The following is a 5,914-nucleotide window of genomic DNA, read 5'->3' on the forward strand; positions in this document are numbered from 1 at the left end:
TATATGTGGAAAATACTATGCTTTTACCTAAAGCTACTGAATTTTGAAATAAAAAAGAATTTTTATCTCTCAATCAGCAAGTTAGTACTTGATGTGATTATTTTTGTATTTTATATGGAGTCTAAATGATTAATTGAGAAAGGTATTTTTTACGTTTTGGTTTTTCTTTTAAGATTGATCTTGGCATATTGTTTTGCATGATAAATCTAACAATTTTGCTTATGTTTAGCTTGTATTAAAACCACACTGTAATACCCATAAAACCAAAATTTTTGCCTGTATTATTTCATACTCTATATTGTTTTCTGATGTTTATGTTCAAGAACATAACATTAAGATTAATTTGTCTAAATATGTATTTCTAAACTGCATGCTTTTCTAAATGGGTTAGAAACCAAGAACAATCAAAACAGTCTTTGTTGATGTCTTTTAGTATACTTTTTCCATTTTTTATATTTTAAAAATAACTGAGTAAAAGTTTATTTTGTTACAGATATAAGAGTTGGGACTTCCAAAGGAAAATCTAAACACATTGTTTTATGCTCTGCATCTTAGATTGATGTGTCATAATCTTGAGACCTTAATAATATTGTGCTTAATTTTGTAAAAATACTTATACATTAATTGTACTTCTTTGTTAGCTTTGAAATTGGGATTGCCATTGCAATATTTTTTAATATTGAAAGGTTAATTGTCAAGCTTATGTTGCTAAGGTTGAAATCACAGATCTTATTCATAAACACATTTTAAGGATAAAAGTTGAAATGATTACTAAAATAGCACACAATTTGTATTAAATTTTATTAAATATGCTTTTTAGGAAAAGCCTGTTATCTTTTTTAGGGCCTGAGAAAGAAATGAAAATTTATTCATTTGAAAGTGATTTCTATTTAGAATATATTCCATATTTGCCAGATTAGTCACCGGCCAAGTTTCTGGTGATCAGGTAGTATGTTGAACAATGCAAGGACAACAGAATTTTTTAAGCATATTCATGTAATCACAACTTTAGAAAAATGCATTTCTAAGCATAGAACAATTTGTTAGCAATCAGTAGGGTTTGTTTAGTCAAAATGTTGGTGAGATTTAGGTTTAGTTTGTTTGTTTGTTTTTATGCAGTACTAAAGATTGAACCTAGAGCCTCACACTCACTGAGCTATGCTGAGCTATGTTTCTGGCCCTTGTGATCCTTGACCATGTTTCTTAGAACTCCTAAAATAGTAATACTTCCAGATAATCGTTCCATTTGAGTAAATTTGCCTTTATAGAGAAAATGTAGAATTTTTCAGGGTAGCAATATTTTTCTGTTAAAAAATATATGTACATTTTCCCTATAAAAGCAATTTTGGCTTTATATAACTCTGTGTGTGTGTGTGTGTGTGTGTGTGTGTGAGAGAGAGAGAGAGAGAGAGAGAGAGAGAGAGAGAGAGAGAGAGAGAGGTGTATCTGAAGTATCTGAAATTCTGAGGGTTTCACATGTAGTTGTTATATCTAATAAACATTCTATTTCACAGCTGAGATTAACTGTTAATTATAACTATTGTAGCAAGACTTTTCATTCAGTCATTAATCATTTTATTGTATATCTTGAGTTCAATAGATATCAGTAGTTTTAATTTAATTCTTTCTCTTTTTTTAGTACTGTGGATTGAACCTATAGGTGCTTTACTACTAAGACACATCCATAGCCCTTTTTATTTTTTTTTATTTTGAGACATTGTCTCACAAAGTTGCTTAGGGCCTCATTAAATTGCAGAGGCTAGCCTCAAACTTGTGATCTCCTGCCTCAGCCTCCCTTGATGCTGAAATTATAGCTGTCCACCACTGTGCCTGAATTTAATTGTAATTGCCTCTGACGATTTTAAACATGGAATTGATAAGGTCTGGTTTATTCTTTGAGATTACATTGGCTGCTCTGAAGAAAATTACTTAATTGGAAGGAGGGGAGAATGGGAGGAGGGAAATGTTTAGAAGATTTTTTTTATCATCTAGCAAAGACATCATGATAACTTGGATTAAGATGGCAGCAGTAATAAGAAGTAGAGATGTATTTGAGTTTTATTTTTGAGATGAAGCAAACAGGCCTGCTATTATTTGGATATCAGTTTGAGAAGAAGGAAGAATCGGATATGACTTCTAGTTATTTGGCCTGATAACTATGTACATAATGATAATTATGACAGAAATAGAAAGATTAATAAAGCAGATTTATGGGCTAAGATGAAGAAAGAGGGAGGTCTTTAAGAATTCAGTTCTGGATTTGTTAGGTTTTCAGTACCAACTTAATATCCTAGTGGAGATGATATTTAATTATATGTGTCTGATGCTCAGAAGAAAGCCAGGATTGGAGATATGAATTTGAGCAACATCAGCACATAGATGGTATTTAAAAACATGAAACTTGATCAAAATACCTAGAAAGAGTTTAGATAGTAAGAAGGGTGGGCTGAATATTCTAATTTTTAGACATTAAACAGTCATCAAATCCTGAATCAGCATCCAGTAGAGTAGAAGAAACCCAATAGAGTGTGATGTCACAGGATCCATGAATAGAAGTGAGTTGTGAACTCTGTCTACTGCCTCTTGAGAACTAAGACAAGGAAGAGCCTTCATTATTGGATTTGGTAAGATGAAAGAAGGTTCTTGTTGAACATAATAGTGAACATGTATTGAATTATTTCTACAGTCCTGGTATTCTTATGCTTTCATGTGTGCTATTTAATCTTCACAATAATCTTATGAGATAGTTACTTTGATTATTTTCATTTTATACTTGAGGAAACCAAGATACAGAGAAGTTATATTGCATTTTATTGATAGTAAATCACGGAACATGAATCAGAGCCCAAGAGGTTAAGATTCAAGCTTAACAATCAGATTTGTTTCCTTTTCTATATAATAAATATGAAGAAAAACTGGAATGAAACTATAATGAAATAGGCTTCATAGAGAATCGGAGGTAATGTTTTGCAAAAGTTTTATAGTGAAAGGAGAAGCTAAATGGGATATGAGCTGAAAGGAAATGTAAGGTCAAGGTCACTTTGTTTTGTATTAGATGAGTGATATTAAATGTGTTTCTGCTGATGGTAATGCTATAGTTGAAAGATGACTTGAAGATTTAGGAGAGATTAGGGATTATTTGAGAAATGCAGTTCTTAAATAGCAAAAATGGTGGCCTATATAGAAGTAAGGAAATTTCTTCTATTTTAATAGAGAGCACATTGTTCATAGATTCAAATGTAGCTGGATTGAGAGTATTATAGGAAATTGATGTAGGTAATTCTTGTCATGTGGTTTCTTGCTTCTATATGAGGTATGAAGGAAAGGCAAGATCATCTGCAAAAAAAATTGAATAGGTTATTATAAGTTGGAGGAAAAGGTAATAGAGAAATAAGCATTTTAGAGAGAGAAAAACAGAATTTTTAGAGAAATCAGAAGAGACAATTGGCAATGGTGCTTTCCATTTGATATTTTTGGTTATGGGGTAAAACCAATTAGCATTGTTCTATTATGTTTTTCTCCATTTCTGGAGAAGAGTTTAGCTATGTGGATTTAGGCCCAGAGTAAGGTTTATTCGGGATGATACAAGTAGACAGTTGGATGGAGAGAAAGAGGAACAAAGCAGTTAAAGTGTTTTCAGGGAGTGATTATAGTTCTGGAACATGATATTTCACAAAGGATGGGTAAAGAGGGGTGAAAAAGAAGAGGAGATCTTTAATAGAAAGGTGTTTGTTAAGATGTCACAAAGGCTGGGTGAACTGGAAGGAGACTGGAGAAGCAGGAGCTTATGGTAGAGAATACCAGTGACTGTACCCAGATTATAACCATGGCATTGGGTGGTCCAGATAGAATATATATATATATGAGAGTGTGTGTGTGTGTGTGTGTGTGTGTATATATGAGAGAGAGAGTGTGTTTGTGTGTGTATGTTGAGGAAATTAAGAATTTGGGAGGCCACAGTATGAGGAAGAGGATTATTATTTTTAAAGATGGGTACTAAAATTGCTGAGAATGCGTCACAAGTAGTGGAAAAGAGGAAGACAGTAAGCCAGGTACTAGAATTTCAGTGAAGCAAGGTCATGTCTTAGCCAAATGGCAGTAAAGAGGAACAGTATGGGCTAGTGTGGTCAGATGAAATAATCTTCAGAATATCTGGCAGTTTTGAAGGAAGAAGGGGGGATGAAGTTTGGAAATAATATTGGAAACAAGGTAGGTGGGAAAACACCTATCTACCAGTATCAAGCCTCAAAGTTTCAGAGGGAAAACAGTATTTTCAGGAGGTTACTACAGGCATGAACAACTTTCAATAGCATGCCTGTAGTAGGATGGTTTGGATGGGTAGAGACCAAAGGTAGAGCCACCAGTAATAAGACTGTGGGACTATTTCAGGGAGAGGTGAGTGAGGATCAGACAAGGCCAATAGGGTTGGAGAGAGATGTTTGAAAGATCCATCAGACGCATAACTTGCAGGACTGTTTTAGAAAAAAAAATGGTAAGATAATTGGTTATAATATTGGCAGAGAAAGAGAACACAGAAATGAAGGACAGATTTCAGTGGAGAAAACTGAAGGTCTTTTTTTGGGAGGGTATTAGGAACAGAACTCTCAGGAGCGCTTGGCCAATGAGGCACAACCCCAGCCCTATTTTGTATTTTATTTAGAGACAGGGTCTCACTGTGTTGCTTAGAGCCTTGGTGTTGTTGAAGCTGGCTTTGAACTCTTGATTCTCCTGTCTGGATCTCCTCAGCTGCTGGGATTACAGGTGTGCACCACCATGCCCAACTTTTCTTTTTAAGTCAAATAGTACTAAATTATTTTTGTTAGGAAAACAGTATTTTGTTTCACTTCTCACTATCTCTTAGTGCTTCTCTCAGGAGGATATCATATTTTTTTTCCTGTGGTAATTGTCTTCTATAATATTTTTTGTTCATTTCCCCCTTGGAATCCTGTTTGGCAGTTGTCGGTCTTTCTGATTTAATTCTGAATTTTAAATGTTGCTTTTCTTCTATCTTACTCCTACCACCATGACTCTCTACCTAGTGAGGAAACTATTTTCTGAGCGATTTCTTTAATATTATCTTCAAATTCTTAGATAACTTTTGATGGTACCTTATTTTTAAATTCCAAGCGTTCTTTTGCTTATTCCATTTTCATAGCATCCTATAGTTATTTATGGATATAACATCTTCTCATTTCTAAAGACATTAATTACAATTTTCTTCTATTTTCATTGGCTCGGTTTGCTCTGTATACCTTTTTCCCTTTCATTTCATCGTATTCAGAAGTTTCCCTCAATTGTTTATTAATCTCTGTCTGACTTTATATTCACAATACAAATCCCTATATGTTGGTATTTAGCAACAGGTCATTAAAGAGCTGAATAGAAGCAGTGTGGGCATAGGTAGGGCTTGTCAGTGGTGGATATTTTTGTTGTTTGTGGTGCCTCCAAAGTGTGAGAAGTCATTTCCCCTGGGGCTGTCAAATTTCTTAGAGAAGCAGCTTCTAATTTTCTAGGGGGACATAGGCCTTGTTCCAGGGCCTGCTTCCAGGTTCCAGATAAACTGACAGTTCGTAACGTATAATGAACTGTGGTTCTGTGTCTCAGAGTTCATTATACGTTATGTACTGTCAGTTTATCTGGGTTTCTGTCTTGCCAGTGCATAAACTGTGCTCTCCTTGGTTCTATAGGCCAAATTAGTTGTTGTTCTCCTCCTTCTCCACCTCCTACTCATCTTCCTTTCTTCTTTCATTTAGTAATCAATGCTTAGAAAACTTTAGATGGTTAATGCAAAAAGCAAGGAAAAAGGCACCCCGTGGAAAAAAACTAATTAAAATGAAGAAAAATAATCAACTATTGTAATGTCCTTAAAGATGAGAAAAAAATACTGCATTCATACTGACTTCTAATTCAGACA

Source organism: Callospermophilus lateralis, unplaced genomic scaffold (genome assembly GCF_048772815.1).
Source record: "Callospermophilus lateralis isolate mCalLat2 unplaced genomic scaffold, mCalLat2.hap1 Scaffold_45, whole genome shotgun sequence".
Taxonomy (NCBI): domain Eukaryota; kingdom Metazoa; phylum Chordata; class Mammalia; order Rodentia; family Sciuridae; genus Callospermophilus; species Callospermophilus lateralis.